Source organism: Arvicanthis niloticus, chromosome 15, assembly GCF_011762505.2.
Source record: "Arvicanthis niloticus isolate mArvNil1 chromosome 15, mArvNil1.pat.X, whole genome shotgun sequence".
Classification (NCBI taxonomy): Eukaryota; Metazoa; Chordata; class Mammalia; order Rodentia; family Muridae; genus Arvicanthis; species Arvicanthis niloticus.
Genome location: NC_047672.1, coordinates 12767456 through 12788905, shown reverse-complemented (window position 1 = coordinate 12788905; position 21450 = coordinate 12767456). Strand labels below are relative to the sequence as shown.

Sequence of the window (21450 nt, the reverse complement as noted above, 5' to 3'; positions counted from 1 at the left end):
TAGTTAGCCACAAAAAGCTTGGACCCAAACCAATTACCAGGCAGCACTTCCTGCATCTATGTATAAGATTTTATGGTTTTTGCTTTTATAACTTGGGGGACCCCTGGGATGGACTTCAACACAAGAGAAACACCTGCATCAATATAAAAAGTTATTTGAAGTAAAACTTCCGTTTTTGAGTGTGTGTGTGGTGGGGTGTCAAGTAAAGTTTAGTTCCCAAGACTTCCCTGGGAACTGACATCCTACTTGACAGGAAAAGACTTGCATATAGGTAACTGACATCCTGGTTGACAAGTTAAGACATGAAATGTTCAATAAGGTAAATCACCTGTCACAGTTCACTGCCCCAACCAATGAAAGCAGGGTAAGTGCACAACAAAGACATGTTCCTAAGGAAGTCCTCTATCCCTAAATCCTGACTGATAAAGTAACTTGGCATAGTTGTTTGTGGATTTCAGGCTTAAAAGCCCTATATGTTGATCTTAACTCAGCATCGCAGTTAGCTCCCAAGTCTGTCCTGAAGCTTTGATCGATTAGTCCTGGGGCAAACGCTCGATAAACTCTCCCTGTCTGACTGAGATTGGTATTCCTGTGGTTTGTAAGGCAACTCCTGGACCCCGATATTGGATTTTGCAATTTTCCCAGAGGCAGAATAAACACCGAGTTAGAGACAGAATGGATGTGGCTTTCTGTATTGTATCCAGTGCATTTAGCTAAGAGATGTAAGAGATTACAGGATCAAGTTATGCTAACAGTTAAAATGAGCTGAACACCATGGCACATTGCTATATTGAAGCATTTGGGAGGCTGAGTCTGCTGGACTCCTTTAAGTTGAAGGCCAGCCTGGAATACTTAGTGAGTTCAAGGTCAGCCTGGGCTACATTTGAGACATTGTCACAAAAATCAGAACAATAGAGCTAGGGCAATAACTCGGTTGGTGAATTGCTTGTCTTGCAAGCATGAGGCCTGAGCTGGATCCCACAGCCCACATAGATAAAAGGTGTGCACTGTGGCATATACATTAATACCAGTACTGGGAAGATAGATGGATCCCTGGAACCTACTAACTAGACAGCTTAGCCTACTTGCTAAATCCTAGAGTACTGAGAGACACTGCTTCAAAAAAGAAAGAAAACAAGAAGCAGATGGCTTTTGAGGAACGATACTTGTGACAGTGTCTTGGCTGTCAACCTTACTACATCTGGAACCCAACCACCTTGCATGCCTGTGAGAGTTTTTTCTTTTCCATTGGAGTATTTAATTTGGGAAGACCCATGCTAAATCTGGGCCACACCTTCTGGTGGCAGCCCATCCAAAAGGACACAGAAGAAGGGAGATTTTGTTTTTTGACTACTTGTCTGCACTCTTGCTGGCCAGTTCATCTGTCCTGCTGCTGAGACAGTTCATTGCCAGAGTTAGAACTACTTTGGGATTCCAACATAAACTGAAGCCCAGCTGCTATGGTGGTTTGGATGAGAATGGCTCCCTTTGGCTCATGTATTTGAGTCTGTGGTTCCCAACTGCTGTACTGTTTAGGAAGGATTAAGAGAAGATAAGTCACTGGGGGAGAGGTTTCAGGTTTCAAAAGCCCACACCAAGCCAGATCTCTCTTTCTGCAGATCAGATGGAAGCTCTCAGCTGTGTTCCAGTGCCATGTCGGCCTGCTGCCACCTAGATCCTTGCTTCAATGGCCATAAAATAACCCTGTGAAACAGTTTGCAAGCCCCTGAAGTGGAAAACTTTGATTTCTTTGGAAACTCAATTGTGTCATGTGATGTTTTCCTAGAAGGTGTCTTATGAGAGTATGTTTTGCTGAAGCAGACACTGAGAGGACACATGACATTTGGAAAGAGTGTAAGTAGAACCCAACAGACAGTCTCGCATTGGCTCAGCTTACAACACTTTGCTGGTCTTCACAGAGCTTTGCTTGTCAGGACTTTGTAGAGGAGAGCGCTAAAGAACTTCTCGTGGTATCCTGGCTGCTTCTTGCCGCTTCTGCAGACTTGTGCTGATTCATGTTTGGTGTTTGCCAGTTGGACTGGACTGCTACTATTGAGTTGTGTTGTTTTGGACTGGACTGCTGGTATCTTGACAACAAAGAATGAAATTGTTCCAAAGAACAACTACTAAACAGGTCCACATCCCCTTATCCTGTTAACCATCTTCTCCCACCACCTCTGGTTGGTGGGCTAGAGGGAGGTTGAAGCATTGAGGAACCCTAATTAAAGCAAGTTTTGAAAACTCTAAGCCTACAAGCTCCCAACTAAACGCTTTCTTTTATGAGTTACCTCGGCCATGCTGTTTCATCACAGCCATGGCAATCCTAACTAAGAGAGTAACTTTCTGGGAATGCTCCAGGACTCCAACACCTGACTGTTTCAGCCAAAACATCTACTCCCAGAACATGAACGATTACTGGATTCATGGCCTTTCTGTTGTGAGAAAGCCATTGTTGGACTACTTCAACTATACCCTGTAACTCGATCTAATAAGTTACTTCTGTTCCTTTAGAAAGCCCTGACTAAGGGCCTGGCAATGGTGGCACACGCCTTTAATCCCAGCACTTGGGAGGCAGAGGCAGGTGGATTTCTGAGTTTGAGGCCAGCCTGGTCTACAGAGTGAGTTCCAGGACAGCCAGGGCTACACAGAGAAACCCTGTCTCAAAAAATAAAAAGAAAGAAAGAAAAAGAAAAGAAAAAAAGAAAACCTTGACTAATACAGTACCCAAGGTTGTCCTCTGGCCTCCATGTGCATGTGCACCCATATGTACCTCCAACATATACAGACAACACCTAAAGAATAAAAAACACAATGGCAAAAATGTATGGGGCAATTACCATGTACCTAGCACAAGACTAAGAACTGTACTTAGGTTCTTTCATTTAACCCTATGACCATACCATGGAACTGATACTGCATTTATCACTATCCTCCTTTGAATTTGGACTAAATATATTTTTTATTATTCTATGTTTAGGTATGGCCTCCATAGACTCGTATGTTTGAACAAGCCTATGGGGGCCAGGGAGTAGAATGTGATGGTTTATATATATATATATGCTTGGCCCAGGGAGTGGCACTATTAGAAGGTGCAACCCTGTTGGAGTAGGTTTGGCCTTGTTGGAGTATGTGTGTCACTGTGTGTGGGCTTTAAGATCCTCATCCTAGCTGCCTGGAAGCCAGTATTCTGCTAGCAGCCTTCAGATGAAGATGTAGAGAACTCTTAGCTCTTCCTGAACCATCCTGCCTGAATGTTGCCATGTTCCCGCCCTGATGATACTGGACTGAACCTCTGAACCTGTAAGCCAGCCCCAGTTAAATGTTGACCTTATAAGAGTTGTCTTGGTCAGGGTGTCTGCTCACAGCAGCAAAACCCTAACTAAGACACCCCACTATGATGACCTGAAACTGTGAGCTCAATAAAGTCATAGTCTATAAGTTGCTTTGGTCATGGTGTCTGCTCACAGTAGTAAAACCCTAACTAAAACACCCCACTATGATGGCCTGAAACTGTGAGCTCAATAAAGTCATAGTCTATAAGTTGCTTTGGCCATGGTGTCTTATCACAGTGACTGAAAAGTAATGAAGACATAAGTTGGTTCCTATTACAACATTTAGACCAAGCTAGCTTCAAACGTGCTGTGATCCTTCTGCCTCTAGGTCTTGAACGCTGAGTTTACACAAGTGTTTCAGGGCTTACCATGCCATGCTCTAAATCCATAAACATTGTAAATCTTAAATGGCCACTGTCAAACACTGGGCAGAGTAGTGCACGCCTTTAATCCCAGCACTTGGGAGGCAGGGGCAGGTGGATCTCTGTGAGTTTGAAACCATCCTGGTCTACATAGAGTTCCAGGACAACCAGAGATATATAAGATCCTGTCTCAAATAAAAACCAAAACCAACAAAACAAAACCAAAACATAACCAAAAATTCCATGGCCTCCAATACTGTATACTAACATATTGTAGCTTAAAATCAGCTGTTAAATTGAACACTTAAAGTATAAAGTAAATGACTATTCTGTTAGGGTGAATTTTTGTAGACATTACTTGACCATAGGTTTGAAATGTGCCCAGATTGCTTAAAACAATACATTAACATCATAGGCTTGACCTACATAAATATTACATATTCAATTCTCAATCTCCAGGGCTAAATGCTCTCACAGTAAACTTTTTGTATTTTTCCTTAGGAGCATTTTTATGGTGATTTTATCAGCAAACTGCTTATTTTTAAACACATATACTTTTATGTATGAGCGTTCAAAATGGCCAGAGGAAGAAAGAAAGGCATCAGATCCCCTGGAGCAGGAGTTGTACATGTAGGTGCTGTGAAAAAATAATTGTGTCCTCTGGGAAGAACAACAAGTGCTCTTAACCACTGAGCCATCTCTCCAGCCCCAATCAGGACTCATTTTTATCTACTTTCTTTTTCTTTCTTTCTTTCTTTCTTTTTTTTATGTTTTTTTGAGACAAGGTCTCTCTTTCTAACCCTAGCTGTCCTGGAATCTACTAAATAGACCAGGCTGGCCTTGAACTCACAGAAATGGACCTACCTCTGCCTCCTGAGTGCTGGGATCAAAGGTGTGCATACCAGGCCAGGCCTAGAGTTTCCTAACTACAGCAGAGTGCAGACTTTACTGGCTTTCACTGATGCTATAACAAAAATAGCACAGCCTTTAAAGGGTGGCTGCAATGGGTATAGCTTGAGCACAGAAGCCATTAGTCAAAGCCCACCTACACAGCGACACAGACACACTTCCTCTAACAAAGTTACACCTCCTCCAATAAGGCCACACCTCCTAATAATGACACTTCCTATGGGCCAATCATATTCAAACCACCACATGGTGTGAACTTGAAATTTTAGCATTTAGGATCACAGGCAAATGCCACTATGCCTAACTAATTGTAGCTTCTTTCTATTTTGAATTATTTTCCTATTTTTCCTTTTTCTGGGGCATGTCTAACAGTAGACACTGGAAGGTTGGTTGTGGCTTTGTCCAGAGCTCTGAGGTCAGGCTCTGATATGTTGGGAAGATCATCTGTACTTGTAATCCCCGCACTGCACTTGGCAGACAGGAAGAGTGAGTGCAGTGGGTTCTGGGCCAGCTGGTTCTGCATAACCAGCTCCAGCAAACACGAAAGTCAGAAGTCACATGCTTGATTGGATTTAGCAGGCACTCAGAAGCTTAGCTATGTGGTATTTTGTTTATCAGGAAATGAGTTTCCCTCACTCAGACCGGGATTTGAAGGTATTAAAAAAAAAAAGAAAAAGAAAAAGAAAAGAAAACAAACAACGGTTGCATGTGTTGTAATTTGGGTGCAATTTTAGATCATTAAATACTAATGATTCAGGACTCAGAGTCCAAGATAAGATATTGCCTTTTGATAAGTTTTGTTCAAAACATCAGTGTAGCCGGGCGGTGGTGGCGCACGCCTTTAATCCCTGCACTTGGGAGGCAGAGGCAGGCGGATTACTGAGTTCGAGGCCAGCCTGGTCTACCGAGTGAGTTCCAGGACAGCCAAGGCTATACAGAGAAACCCTGTCTCGAAAAACCAAAAAAACAAAACAAAAACAAACAAACAACAACAAAAAAAGTCAGTGTAGCTATGAAATACAGACACGGACAACTTTTCTAGGAGGATCCTGGATGGTCCTAGATTCAAAGGGTTCACTTCCATCGCTGGGTTTTTCTTTTTTGTTCTTAGATTGATTTACTTTATTTTATGAGTGTTTCGGCTGCTTGTATGTATGTGCAGCACGTGGGTTCCTAGGCAGAAGAGGGTGGTGAACTGGAGTTAAAGGCAGTTGTGAGCTGCGGTATGGGTGCTGGGAACCAGGTCCTTTGCAAAGGCAAAAAGTGCTCTTCACACTGAGCCATCTTCCCAGTCTGCACCATTGAGGTTTCCCACGCACACAAGTGGGAGAGATCCAGCCCAAATGATCTTTAGGAACCGGGCATATATTTGACAGATCTCATAACTTTCCCCTTATCGTTCATGAAAATACATTTTAAAAAAAGTTACAGAGATATTAAAAATATTGTTATAGCAAACAGTCACATGCCCTCCATTGAGATCCCGCTGTTAACATGTAGTCATGCTTGTCTGTTGGCGACCTCCCCCATCTTGATTCCTCACTGCTGGGTAGGGAGAAAGACCCGCTATCTAGGTGGCCTTTCCCACGTTCTGGTAGGAGGCCCGCAGTGACCGCTGGGGGTGAGGGGCGGCGGCGGGCGCGCAGGGCGGGGCGGGGCGCTGCGTGCGCTGGACGCGGGGTTGCGCTCCTCGGGTGCGCTCCTAGGCGCTCGTCGCCGCCGCGCCTTGAGTCAGCAAACTCCGCCGTGCTCCGGGCCGGGCTTCCAGGACCGCGCGTGAGTAAGCTGAGCCTTGGGGAGGGAGCCGGGTGGCGGGCGCCGCGCCTGCCCGGGCACCTGCTCCGCTCGGCTGGGGACTCCGGAGATGCTGGGGCGAGCAGGTTCCTCCCCCACACCCCCCCCCCTTCTTTCTGAATACAAGGCCAGGCACCTTTGAGTTTAGAGGCTGGTAGGGCCAGGGAGGGTTTGGTTTTTTTTTTTTTCCTTCTTCGTGGGATTGTGGGATTGATGGAAAAGGCCGCGGAGGAAACCCACGCTGATTATGGGGTTTGCTGAGATAGGGAAGCAACAGCCTGTTTATCGGTTCTGGACACATCACACTTTGCTAAAATTACAAGGATTGTTAAGGGGATGGTCACGGGATGTCTGCTTCCGCAAAGCACCGGCGCGTGGAGAACGATGGATTAGAAATTGAGAACAGAGATCTCAATTTACGTGATCTCCATCATTTCTTTTAGTTTGCAACAGGGGAAATCAATGTCTGAGAGGGTGGAGCAGCTCGCACCCGGTGGGAGGAGTGTATGAAAATCCCTCTTGTCCTGGGAGTGGGCTTGTGGGAGTGGCCGGAAGGGGCTGGGAGCATTAGGTGACTCCTTCAACCATTGGCCAATCCCGGGGGTCTTTTCTGTAGGAGGAGGGAGGAGGTTAAGTGTCCTGGCCACAGTACCGCAAGTGAGATTAAGGAGTGTGCATGACTTCGCTTGATTCCTGTCCCTAAGGCAAGGGAGGATATAACGGGACAGTCATTCTGGTCTCACTCATCGTCTCGGTGTCTTCCTTTCTTCTGATTCCGGGAATGGAGCCCAGGTCTTGAGCATATTATTAGCAAGCATCGAGCTGCACCCCAGCCCGGTTTATTTTTTAAAGGAGTGGTAGAGTTGAGATTGACTGACAGACTGTTTTGAATAGCGATATAAATGTAGATATATTTAGAAGTGTCTATGTGGAGATGTTCAAGACCTCATTAGTAGCTTCTAGTTACCCAGACCATCCGTCCTGGGTTCCGTCAGAGCATTCTTAGTTACAGAAGCGGGCCTGACTGGCACTGCCCTCAAAGAGGTGTGCCCAGGGTGGTGGTGGGGTTGCATCCTTCTGAACGGCATCCTTCTTCACTGCTCTGGGCTGTTACCCACTTCCTTTATTTTTGAGAAGACCTTCCGAGACTGATGTCTTGAAATAAGCACCGTCATTCTTTCGGTGTTAAAGCGTTTCCTTTACCACACAGTTCTCGGCTACTTTAAAGAATTCTTGATCTTTTCTTTTCGGTTTTTTTGTTTGTTTGTTTTTGTTTTTTTTGTTTTTTGTTTTTTGTTTTTTTTTTTTCAGCCTGGCGCTACTTTCGTTTTGAGTTAAGCCATTGGGGAACTAGTTTCCTTTTCCTCTTTTGGTATCAGGGCCTGGATGTAACAGTTACTTAAGAAAGGCAGAGAACTGTCTGAAAATAGGGTCCAGTCTATAAAAGAAGGGCCTTGGTTGAAGTGATGGTGGCCAATTGGAGAGTCCCCTAGATTTTAGGGCTGTTATCGTCAAAGGATTTTTTTTTTTTTAAAGTAATGTAATAGGTATGAGTTAACATGTAAGTTCTCTATGCCATGTTCCAGCTAGAAGCTGTATAGGTCTATGCGTTAGCTACAACTTCTGGTTTCAGACCCTTCTGAGTTGAAATCTTGGTGCCCTTGTTTGCTACTTAAGTGTTCCCCCCCCCCCCCCCCCCCCCCCCCAGACAGGGTTTCTCTGTGTAGCCCTGGCTGTCCTGGAACTCACACTCTGTAGACCAGGCTGGCCTCGAACTCAGAAATCCGCCTGCCTCTGCCTCCCAAGTGCTGGGATTAACGGTTTTGTTACTTCAGTTATTGCTGGCAGGTCAGGTCAGGCATGATGGTGCATATCCATGGTCTTGACACTTGGAGGTGGCAGCAAGAGGATTAGGGGTCGGAGGCCATTTCTTTTGAGCCTTTGTCTCAAAAATGTCAAAACAGTGTGTTGAGTTACCATATCTGACACTGTTATTGTTATTAATTTAGTTAATTATTTTTGAGGGAGATTCTCTTGTGACTCAGGGCTGGCTTCTTGCACAGTGTGGAGCTGAGGCTTTGAACCCTCCACCCTCCTGCACCTACTCCCCGGGTGCTGGGATCACAGGCCTGTGCCTCCACCCGATGATTCAAAGAGGGTTTTTCTAGCCGGGGTGATGGTGACACATGATATTAATCCCAGCACTCAGAGGCAGGAGGATCTATGAGTTGGAGGTCAGTTGGGTCTATAGAACTAGCTCAGAAGAGCCAGGGCTACAGAGAGACCCTTTCTCAGAAACTGAGGAAAAGGCAAGAGGGGTGGGTGGGTTGAGGGCAGGTTCGTGGTAGAGCACTTGGCTAGTGTAATTGAGGACTTGGATTTGATCCCCAGATTGCAAAGTAAATTAATTACAGCTTTATGTAGTAGTCTCACTAAATCATAGGACAAATTATGAAGCCAATTTTATTATTTTCCTCAGCATCTGGGGAAACTAAGGCATCAAAGTATTTATGCCTTCTCCAAACTCAGCTCACAGTTTTAATCAGCAAGTGAATGTGTTGCAGTTTTCTGTAAAAGGTTTAGGACTTATTTATATTTATAAACTATATTTAGAGTTTTATTTAGTATTGTACTCTGTGTGGGTGCACATGTGGGCGCTTGCTGGGGTGCACATGTGAGCGCTTGCTGGGGTGCACAGGTGTGTGATGGGGATGGAGCTCAGGCCGTCAGGTTTGGGAACAAACACTTTACTTACTGATCTGTCTTGCTGGCCCTGAATCTTTTCTTTTTGTGTCTTGTATTCTTTATTACATTTTTAAAACTTATTTATTTTGTGTGTGTCCATTCATATATGGGTTTGCATGTGTCCCTGCACATGCATGGAAATCAGAGAACAAGGTCGGGAGTCATTTCTCTCCCTCCTGTGGGTCCTGGGGAGTGAACTCAGGCCTCCAGGCCTGGAAGCAGACACCATTACCACTGAGGCTTCTCGCTGACTTCCCTGCTTCCTGAATCCTTTTTAAAAATTAATTAATTAATTAATTAATTAATTGGTTTTTCAAGACAGGTTTTCTCTGTGTAGCCTTGGCTGTCCTGGAACTCACTCTGTAGACCAGGCTGGCCTCGAACTCAGAAATCTGCCTGCCTCTGCCTCCCAAGTGCTGGGATTAAAGGTGTGCGCCACCACTGCCCAGCTAATTTTTATTTTTATTTTTTTATTTGATGTTGCTGAGACTGGCCTTGAACTGCCGATCCTCCTGTTTCCACCTCCCAAGTGCTGGGATTACAGTTGTGTGCCTGCATGCTCACCTCCTGAATCCTTTAAGAAGATAAGAAAGGTATTTTTTTGTTTTTTTTTGTTTTGTTTTGTTGATAATTTTATGAGGTAAGTTTCTCTTGATGAAATTGCTGAATACCAAGTTAACGGTTCACCAATGAGTAAGACACATATATGTAGAAAGAATTCAGCTTTTTACGCAGTTCTGTCCCCACTACCAGTCCTGTTGCCCAAAGATCAGGCTTTTCCAGCCTTGTTAGGTGCTGTTTTTGGAATCAAGTTGAATATACTAGATTTGATTGATGTCAACAGTGATATTGAATCAGATTGCTGCATATGGCTGTTGCTGGTCCCCCAAGGGATCAAGGATTTGTCCCCAGTATGAACCCATGACAGGTTGTAAAACTTGGAAGAGGTGGGGCCCAGTGGAAACCCCTAAAGTTACTGGGGGCTCTGCCCTCAAAAAGGATCTAAGAATGTTCTCCCAGGGCCATGAGTTAAATCTCCTGTGGGAAAGTTGTTCTAAAAGCCTGAGGCTGACCTCTGCACTGCTCTTCGGTGTGCTGTCTGTCATGTGATGTCTTTATTTTGTGCATGCTCTGTCCACCTCCAGGCCTTCAGCGGAGCACACAGCTGTTCCCATCATGCACCTGCAGCACCGTGCACTAAATAACACCTCCTTAAATTGTGAAAATATCTGGTTGTAAGTGTTAAGTCATGGATGGGAATGGATCAATTTCCAGTGGAAAGAAAGGGAGTCTGGAAAGATAGCAGGGGAGTGAGGGGAGGCAGAGGAGGTCCCCAAGGACAAAGGCAGACTTTGCCAGGACCAGTCCTTGTGTCCAAGGAGTATGATGGAGCTTTCTGATTCCCTTCCAGGGATATTTTCTGCTTGTTAGGCATGATGAGATAGATGTTTTATAAGGTGATGAGGACAGCTATTCACACTGCTCAAGCATTTGGATTTATGTTATTTAATCCGGTGAAGTAGGAATTAGTCTCGGTGGTTCAGGGAGATGTGATGACTTGAACAAATGAAGAGAGAATTTGAATCCCATGCTGTCTCCTGGAGTATTCCCATCACCACATTTGCCTTCAGAGACAGGATGGTATTCAGATAGCATTGTTCAGGGGTCAGGGTCAGGGGAATGACTCAGTGTTTAAGAGTATGTATTGCTATTACAGAGAACCTACTTCTGTCCCCAGTACCCACACTGGGAGCTCTGAATGGTCTGTAATTCCAGTTCCAGGGGATCTGGTGTGCAGTTCTGGCCTACACATCTGTCCTATGTGGAATATGTAAACTCCCACCCTCACCAAACCAAAAAACACTACTGCTACCACTGCTGCGGCCATCACCACCACCATCACCACCACCACCATCACCACCACCTCCATCACCACCACCTCCATCACCTCCACCTCTGCCACCACCACCTCCTCCTCCACCCACCTATTCCACATACAAATAAATAAAGTCATACAGCACAATGGCATGTGCCTGTAATCCAGCACTTTCTGAAGCAGACAGATCTTGAGTTTGGGGCCAGGTTGGGCTACATATGTAGATATGATTACAAAACAAGGCAAAGGGAAAGAAGGTTGAGGCAACACCGGCTTGGGTCTCGCCAGAGAAGTCAGTAGAGAGGCAGAATTTGTAGCAGGTCACTGCTAGCTTTGAAGGACTTGGTCACCATTTTTCAGGATTCACAGCGCTCCATCTCCCTTTTGTGCTTTGGTTGCTAGGAAACCCCCTAGAGTTGGTGGTAGCAATGAGAGCGTATGTAAGACACCCCAGGCTGCTGAGACAGTTGCTTGGAATCTGCCATTCAAGCACATAGTCCCTGTCTCCCTTGGGCTCCAAGGCTCCTGGGTCCCTTTCTCTGTGCCTCTTCCTGGGATCTCTTCATGGCTGGCCTGGCGCCGACCACACTGATTTAGGATTCAGTATTCACTGTGCTCTTGTCTTTCTCAGTGTGAGCTTTAATTCCACGTCTTTCAGCTGTCCTCTGCTTCTCTCTGCTTCATTCTGGCCTGATCCTCTGCTTCTCTCAGATCCTTCCAGCATGTCCTTCTGTCTGCACTGGCTCTCTAGATCTGTGCTTTTCAAACTGTAAGGGTCCATGATTTGCTGAAGAATGACATCCTGGGCTCAAATAGTATATAAACTCAAGAGTGTTTTATTCGGTAGAAGTCCAGCATGCTGGGGTCTCCTCATTACCAAGATAGACCCGAGGTGAGATCACAGGCCCAATTTAAAGCACCTTAGGGGAGTCCCAGGGTAGGTGAGCTTTGTCTTACTCTATCTCTGGCATTCCAGAACCATTACCAAGGTGTGGTGGCTGGAAACTGCTGCTGAGGAATCCCAGGGTAGGTGGGCTTTGTCTTACACTGTCTCTAAGGACATTCCATTACTGGGGCATGGGGGCTGGCTGGAAACTTCTGACCTGTTGTTCAGGTGGTGGGGCAGTTTCTGACTAGCTGCCTGAAGCCTGGGCTTTTAGGTCTAGTCTCCTTAGCTGCTAATTTGAAGCCTGTCATGAAATCAACCTAGCCTTTTCAAAACATTAAAAACATTTATTTAGTTGTGTGTGTATGTGTGTACACCATGGCATGCAGATGTGGAGGTCGGAGGATAGCTTGTTGAGGTTGCCTGTATCTGGACTTTTTGCTACTTTGTGGATTCCTTTTTTCCTTTCATCCTTCTTCACCCCCTTCTTCTTCCCTTTAAACCACCCAACTCTAGGTAGGAGAGAAAGAATAGGAAAGAGGGCATTGATATCATTGGACTACTTCCTGCTGATTAGGGGCATTGAGTTCCCTAGAGCAAGTTTAAACTTCTCTGTCAGGATATTGAATTTCTTCTTCCCATCTCTTTGTATATGACCACTTAACAAACTGCAACGAACTGCATCCGACCACCAGCCAGCCAATCGGCCTCCTCTAGCATTTGCTATATCCTCTGAAAGGTACCCAGAATTCCAAATGTCACACACTTGAGAAAACTATCTGCAGCTGGCAAAAATCACATGCCTGTTGGAGCACTAGACAAATCATAGTCAGCTGCTGTGAACAGTCTGAAGCAGCCCCATATCCCACACCTGGGATTAAAACAAAAACATACCTTTACTGCATTTCTGTGTTTTTAAAGTTGGCTCTCTTCTTTCACTGGGTGGGTCCCAGAGATTGAACTCATTCAGGTCTTTGGGCTTGGTGGCAAGAGATGTTACCTGTTATGTTATCTAGTTGGCCCTCTCAGACGTTTTATCTGTAGGAATCATGGGAGAAGAAACCGATTTCTGGGCTTCAGGGCTCAGCAGGCCTGCGGTGAAACCTGGGAGTCATTCTCTCATTCTCCGAGGCTGGCTTAGATGCTGTATGAGGAGGCTTGTACAAATCCTTGGTAAGCCAGAGACTCTCTTCTGTGCAGGGAAGGGAACTAAGAGCCTCCTGGAGCATGCTGGGCAAATGCTTTAGCGTTGAACTATATCCCCAGTTCTCAATTTGGAGTTCTTTTGTCTCACAAACTTAATCTCTTCTTCACTGATGGAGAAATCAGACTGTACTCTAGGGTGTGTCAGATTGTTGACCCTCCTTGGCTAAAAGAGAAGCCACCTGAGTAGCTCCAGGTTCCTTCTGAATTCCAGCTCCTTTGTTCTGTAACTGGACACCACCCAGTTCCTCTTTTTTTTTTTTAAAGCTTTATTTCTTTATTTACTGTGCATATGTAAAGGGATGTACTGGTTTGAATGAGAGCACTTTGTAGAGGCTCATATATTTGAATGCTTAGTCTCCAGTTGGTAGAACTGTTTGGGAAGGGTTAGGTGTGGCCTTGTTGGAAGAGGTGTGTCTCTGGAGGTGGATTTGGAGGTTTCTAAGGACTCCCATGATTCCCAGTGCTCTTTCTCTCTCTCTCTCTCTCTCTCTCTCTCTCTCTCTCTCTCTCTCTCTCTCTGACTGTGGTTGTGGATCAAGATGTGAAATCTCTGCTATTCCTTTGCTCTGTCATCATGGACTGTAACCCTCTGAAACCATAAGCTAAATTAAATGCTTTCCTTTTCTTTTAAAGATTTATTTTACTTTTCTGTGTGCGTGGGTGTTTTGTCTGCATGTATATCTGTCTACCACATGTGTGCCTGTTTTCTTTGGAGGCCAGAAGAAGGGATCTGGATCCTCTGAAATTGGAGTTATACAATTGTGAACCACCAGGAGGGTGTTGGTAATTGAGCCTGGGTCCCCTGGGTGAGTAACAAATGCTCTTAACCACCGAACCATCTCTTAAGTCCTTAAACACATTCTTTTATACATTGCCCCAGTCTATAGAAAAGTAAGGCAGAGATGGTATGTATACCATGTTACGTGTGTCATGGCAGACAAGTGTTATGGACAGAGGACAGCCGTGGGCCTTCTCGCCTTCCGTCTACATGTGCATCTCAGACATTGAATTCAGGCATGCCATTTATCTGGTTCTTTTCTGCTGAGTCATCTTGCCATCATCCTGTCCCACTTCTGTGAGTACAAACTTGTATGGCTAATGTACAGGGCTTTGTAGGGAACTCAGACTCCTTGAGATCACAGACACAGACATACCAGAAGTTCTGTATGGCAGCATGATTCAATTGTGACTTCTACCTGCCAGAGCAGGTAGTAGAATGGCATTGGAGGAGATGGGGGAGGTAGACTGACCCTGCTGCATGTGAGGCTGGGATCAGCTTGGGTTGGAAGACTGTAGTATGGGTCTCAGAGGGAATAACTAGCTTGTACCCTTTCATTGGTTTGCCTAGCAGTGATGAGAGCCTTAGAAGCCAAGCTCCATCTGGCCTTACCCTGGGCCATGTTTCCGTGTGCTGGGAAATCAGGGTTATGATTTGAATCAGGGCGCTGGCCATTGCTGGCTTCATGGTCAGTTCATTTCTCTGATAGTTGAGCAATGTTGGAAAACTGAAAAACTGACCTGTTTTTGGAGAACTTGGCGGTGCTGTGTCTGCAGATAGACACACATCAGATGCCCTTGGCTTACTAAAGTGACTCTGACAAAACTGAAGTTAGGAATAATAACCTTGGCATTTCACCTCCTTCTAGAAGGACTTTCTGTGTGTCTTATCTTAGGCTTCTTCACCTGGGCCAGGCCTTGGATGTCTGAGAGTTAGTGATCTGACTCTCGAAGCCGATGGCTATGTGAGCCTCAGAACATATAGATTGAAAGCTGTCCCCTAAACATTGTTCACTAATATAGAGGATATTTTAAGGAGACTTGTTTTAAAGGACCAGGTGACTGGGGATGGGAGCTGCCATAGCGAGCGCCAGACACTGGTCTCCGTATTCTCTTGATGGATCTTTACAGCAGATCCATGAACTGCACAGTTAGCTGGATTTCATAGGTAAGGAGACCGAGGCACAGAGATTCTAGATGATTTCTGGTGGCCAAGGGCAGGGTGTGAAAGGACAGCCCGTCAGTCTGGCAGTGAGCAGCGTCACTCTCCATTCTCTGTGCCCTTGGCTGAGCGTAGAAACACCTTGCTCACTCACCAGATGGTCGCCATGTTCACCAGGCAAACCTTCCTTCTTGCTCGTCAGCTCTTCACATTTGGAGCAGAATTCTGCTAGGCTCTTTGTATGTGATCTGTCTTGGTGCCACCCGCCACGGAAATGCCACCCAGCACCAGTTCTTGGCGTCTGTGGCCAGTATCAAAGGTGACCATTGCCCGGGTGTTTTTTGTTTTTTGTTTTCCATTGTGTGATTTTGAGGCAGTGTCTCTGTCTGGAGTCCAGGATGTCCTAGATCTCACTTGTTATCCAAGCTGCTCTGGAGTTTGAGGAAACCTTTTCTAGCTTTCCAAGAGCTATTACCAGTGTGAGCCACCACTCCCAGCCTCACCTCTCCCTTTCCAAGGAGATGATACCAATTTCTTTTTTTTTTTTTTTTTTGGTTTTTTCGAGACAGGGTTTCTCTGTATAGCCTTGGCTGTCCTGGAGCTCACTCGGTAGACCAGGCTGGCCTCGAACTCAGAAATCCGCCTGCCTCTGCCTCCCAAGTTCTGGGATTAAAGACACATGCCACCACTGCCCAGCTAAGTTTTTTTTTTTTTTTTAATTATTATTATTTTTAATTAATTCTGTAAGAATTTCAGACAATGTACTTTGATCCTATTTATCCCCAACTCCTCCCAGATGTACCCCCACCTCCCTGTTTTCAGTAGTCTTTATTTCTGAGAGTGGTTTTAGGCTTACAGAAAATCTGAGCAGAAGTTGTAGAGAAAGCAGAAGTTGAATTTGCAGTAAAGTATTATAACGTGGCTGTGTGAACTGAAGCTATGTGTTGATGTTGTGTTAGATATTATAAGACGCAAAACTGGACACAATGTCGCACACCTGTAATCCTGGCACTTGATCAGGAGTTCCAGGTCATTCTTGTCTGTGTGGTGAGTTTGCAGCCAGCCTGGGCCCAAACTTAAAAACCCAGAAAAACCAGCTGGGAGCCAGTTATAGAGGAGGGCTCGTGTAAGTGCCTGCAAGATATATAATGACTTAATTGAATTTGGGGTTGGGGGTGTCAGAGCTGGGGCCTCTGCCTTGTAACAGGATAAACCCCCAGGATCTTAGTCTGGATCTCTCCTGTTCTGAAGTGCCCAACCTAGGCATTGTGATATTTCCCTTGCAATATTCTACTACCAGAGGCCTCTGCTCCTGGGAGCTATGCCCTCACATCCACCCCGAACATTGCTGATTTAAGAAATGTTTATTTTCCAGCACTTGGGAGGCAGAGGCAGGTGGATTTCTGAGTTCAAGGCCAGCCTGGTCTACAGAGTGAGTTCCAGGACAGCCAGGACTACACAGAGAAACCCTGTCTCGAAAAACCAAAAGAAAACAAACAAAAAAAGAAATGTTTATTTTAGTGTTTGTGAGTGTGCTCGTGTGTACGTGTGTGCATGTGAACACGTGTGCTTGCATGTGCATGTGTGTGCCATAGGTTAGAACATTGTGGGATCTCTTTTCTCCTTCCACCGTTATGTGGGTCCTGAATTGAGCTGAGGACCTGGGACGTGCATGGCAAAGTGATTTTACTCCTCAAGCCACCTTGCCAGCTGCCTTGTGCCTCTTTTTTTTTTGAGACAGGGTTTCTTGGTGTAGCCTGGCTGTCCTGGAATTCACTCTGTAGACTAGGCTGGCCTTGAACTCAGAAATCCACCTGCCTCTGCCTCCCAAGTGCTGGGATTAAAGGCGTGTGCCACCACTGCCCAGCATGCCTTGTGCCTTCTTAAGGGCCCCAGGCTGGTCTTGAACTCACAGAGATCCACTTGCCTCTGTCTCCTGAATGGTGGGATTAAATACGTGTGCCACCTGACTCCTGCCTTCTCTTGGAATAATCCTCTCTCTCTGTTCTTCTTCTTTCTATAGCCCTGCCACTGGCTCTGCATCTTTTGGAACAGTGGGCTTTGCTACACAAGTGACCTGTTTTCATCTGTACCTCAGCATCTTTAGGACGCCGACCAGGCAGTGTCACCTGCCCGGAGCAAATCTCAGTAGTTACACGGTGGGTTGACTGGTCCTCTGGTGATCCTTGAGGACCGTTGATAGCCAATGAATTTGAACGGGTGTTGCTTCTCCGAGGATGAGGCTGTCACATTCAGCTGTTGGCTTTTCCAGGTTTATATATGGACAGAACTTGGCCTACCTCTTACCCTGATGCATACAAATACTTGGTAATAACCCAGCGTTTGGGTTGACAGTTTTCATTCCTCTTAGTCTATTAAGCCTTCCTGCCCTTTCTCTTCTCTCTGTGTCCCTCCCCTTCGAAATCTCCTCCTCTTCCTGTTTGATAAGGTTTCTCTAGCCCAGGCTGCCCTCTTGACTCCTTGTGTTCTTGGTGTGTACGTCTGTGCCTTACTTGAAGCATTTATTCTGAAGGTCAAGGGCAGGCACCCAGTTAGTTGGACGGTTCCCTTGTGGTAAGGGTGAGAGATTTTTCTGAGTCCATCTGGCCATTCATTGATCCTGGTTTCTTCACTTACCAGTGCAATTTCCAGTCCTTAGTTTTAAAATTGTGGTCATAATGATATGTACCTTCTGTGGCTGCCTGGGAATCCAGCAGGCTAGCTCATGTTACAGGCTTCCAACAGTGTCTGATCATAATCAGTTATGTGTGATTGCTTGTAAAATCATATTATTTACTCATTTATTGTGTTGGGTTTTGAACCTAGGGCCTTGACATTCCCAGCAAGTGTTCTCTCACTGAGCCACACCCTTAGCCCAACGATTTCTGTTCTTTACTTTTTTTCTCATCCGTTTTTGAGACAGGGTCTTGATGTGTAGACCAGGCTGGCCCTCAACTTGAACTGATCTCCTGCCCCTGCCCCTAAATGCTCAGTTTACAGGCCTGAACCACCGTGTCTAGCTCATGTTTTCTTTTCCTTCTCTTTCCCCTTCCTCCAACCCACCCTCTTAGTCTTTCCTTTCTCTCTCTCTCTCTCTTTCTTTTTAAAGTAGAAAAGGTTAATTAAACATTATTTTATGTGATTTGTATAGGTATTTTGCCTGCATGTAGGCCCATATATATGGGCATGCTGTGCTCACTAAGGCTAGCAAAAGGCACTGGATCCCCTGGGACTGGAGTTACAGGCCATTATGAGTCAGCATGTGGATGCAGGAAACTGAACTAGGGTCCTCTGAAAGAGCAGCCAGTGCTCTTAACTGCTGGGCTATCTCTTTATACCACCCGCTATTTGTTTTGAAATAGGGTTTCTAAAAAGCCCTGGCTGCCCTTAAACGTGGTGTGTAGACCAAGCTGGCCTGGAACTCCCAGAGATGCCCTGTCCAGCTTCCCAAGGGCTGGGATTAAAGACATGCAGCTGTAATGCTCTGCTGGCTGCTTGCCTGCCTGCCCGCCAGCCTGATTTTTTTCCTTCCTTCTTTTCTTCCCTCCTTCCTTTCTTTTTTGATACAGAGTCCTTTGTAACTCAGACTGGCTGTGAACTAATTACATAGCTGAGATAACCTCAATATTTCTAATCTTCCTGCTTCTACCTCCAGAATGGTAGGATTATGGATATGTCCCTCCGTGCCCCATTCATGTGCTGGAGACCAAATTTGGGGCTTCTCACTCATAGGAGTTATTGCCAACAGAGATACTTCTTTAGCCACTCGCTTTCTTCTTCTTGAAAGATGTCTTGTTAGTGTATGCTAACTATGCATGATGTAAGGACTCACTGGGTAATGTATTTTGATCATCGTCTTCCCCGTCTTCCCCGTGACCCTCTTGTCTCCTCCTGCTGATCTCCTTTCTCTTTCCAAACTATTCTCTCTTTTGCTTTGATGGGTTAGGACCAGAGCATGAGTGAGGGTTATTTACAGGATTATGAGTACCTTACCTCTGCCTTAGAGCATTGAGAAAAATGTCTCTCCTTCCTCCATTGTCTTAGCTAGTCTTCTATTGCTGTGAAGAGACACCATGACCACAGGAGCTCTTACAGAAGAAAGCATTTTATCGAGGCTTGCTTACAGTTTTGGTGAGACAGAGAAAGGAGAGAGAAAGAGAGAGACAGAGAGACAGAGACAGGCAGGCGCGTGTGCACATACATGTGTACACACACACACACACACACACACACACACACACACACACTGGGCCTGGCTTGGGCTTTTGAAACCTCAAAGCCCACACCCAGTAACACACTTCCTTCAACAAGGCCACATCTCCTCCAAGGCCACACCTCCTAATCTTTCTAAACAGTTCTTTGACTAGAGACAAAAAGCATGCACACATCTGAGACTATAGGGGCCATTCTCACTCGAACCACCACACCCATCAATCACTGACTGCATCTAAATTCTCAGGGAAAGATAGGGACTCGTGAGCCCATCCCTTTTATCAGTGGCAAAACGTTAGCCTTGTTCCCATGCCTTTGCTCATCCTCCACAGTGCAGTAGAGCCAAGAGCGTGGAGACAGTGAAGCAGTGTGTTCTTTCAGACATTAGCTGTGGATGGTGCTGGGGAAATGGTTTTTTCTTCACATGATGAAGGGTGTCTTAGGGTTTTACTGCTGTGAACAGACATGAGGACCCAGGCAGCTCTTAGAAGCACAACATTTAATTGGGGCTGGCTTACAAGTTCAGAGGTTCAGTCCATTATCATCAAGGCAGGAACATGGCAGCATCCAGGCAGGCATGGTGCAGGCAGAGCTGAGAGTTCTACATCTCCATCCAAAGGAAGTCATGGACTAGACTGTCTTCTGGGCCGATAGGAGGAGGGTCTCAAAGCCCACCCCCACAGTGGCACGCTTTCTTTAACAAGGCCACACCTCCTAACAGTGCCATTCCTTGGGCCAAGCATACTCAGAGCACCACAAAGGGTTAACCAAGATGGAGGGAGGTGGGCTGGCATGGGAGGCTACTCTTCTTATATCCACCTCTCCATCTCATGTGGTTGGGCTCTTCAGAAACTTGATGACGCAGGAGTGGAATTTTCTGGAACTCGTTCAAGTCAGGTTTAATGTACCCAGTATTTATTGAGTACTGACTCTCTGCCAGGCACTGTGTTAAGTGAATGCTGGGTTTTAAAACGTACATGATTTGGACAAGGTCCCTGCCCTCTGGGGACTTTCGAGATGACAGATAATAAATACAGAAATAAATTAATGGTTAAAACAATGCCAACTGCAATAAAGATAAGGCTCAACAAAATGGGGCATTGCCTCTCTGAGGAGGTGGAGAGACTTACTCAAGGGAAGGTGCCATTGGTGAACAGGGTAAGGGGGTTGAGACGGAGGAATGCCAAGGGAATCGGAAGCACCAAAGGGTTTTTGTAGGACGGTTGAGGACTAAGATGGGTGGTGGGAATGGCGTGGAGTGTGTGCAGAAGGTTAAGAGGTAGGCATAGTTGGGGACCTCCGAGGGGTGTGGCTTATAGGGCTCAGACAGATGAGATCTACTCTGGGATGGGACATTCACTGATTTCCTGTCATAGGTACCCAGGAGAGGCGCGGGTGCGTGGGTGGGACTGTCGCAGTGTGGGGCATTGAGTACTTGTGGTTTGGATGCCTCCTACCTTAGAGCCTGGCTTGTATCTAGTGCTTGTGTGTGTGTAGTAAGAGGCTGTCTACATCTTTTACAATAGGACAGATAAGCCTTGTGCAGCCTGCCTGAATAACTGTCTCAATGCTGAGTGGACAGGAGTGCTGTGTCTCCATATGTTACGTCTGGGAACACATTAGGGTGAGGCTACAGTCGATGACCACGGTGGAACGCCATTGTTCATGAATGGCCACTCTCTGAGAAACTCAAAGGGAAACAGTCTTGTAAATTTAGGACAGAAATAGCCTTCCTGTATGAGGTGGTAACCGTAAGGAACAGAATGATAAATAAAAACCCATTGCTTATAAAGAAAACAAACAAATAAACAGCAAACCCCAGTGCGGACAAAACCTGACAAACCAGGAAACTGTATTTGTAATTCATGTTATTGATTAAGGATCAGTTAATAGAAAAAACCCTACAAGTCAGCTAAGACAAGAACAAGCACTCTGAAGAAGAGAGTTGAGAGCCACACTTGTGGTGCAGGTCTGTTGTGCTGGCACTGGAGAGGCTGAGGTAGGAGGATCAAGAGTTCAAGTCCACCGGGCTGTGGTGGTGCACGCCTTTAATCCCAGCACTTGGGAGGCAGAAGCAGGCGGATTTCTGAGTTCGAGGCCAGCCTGGTCTACAGAGTGAGTTCCAGGACAGCCAGGGCTACACAGAGAAACCCTGTCTGGAAAAACCACACACACACAAAAACCAAACC

General features: G+C 45.8%; 1 protein-coding gene across 2 annotated transcripts in view; it reads left to right on the top strand.

Annotated features, from left to right (window-relative positions):
- Positions 1-6247: 6247 nt before the first annotated feature.
- Positions 6248-21450, top strand: part of Snx10 (sorting nexin 10) — a 60364-nt gene continuing 45161 nt past the window's right edge. The window contains exons 1-2 of one of the 2 annotated variants that reach the window (XM_034519350.2): positions 6266-6379; positions 17073-17208. The gene's annotated coding sequence lies outside the window, so the exon portion shown is untranslated. Of the gene's footprint in view, positions 6380-17072; positions 17209-21450 lie in introns of both variants that reach the window. The other variant, XM_034519352.1, reaches the window with a different exon arrangement.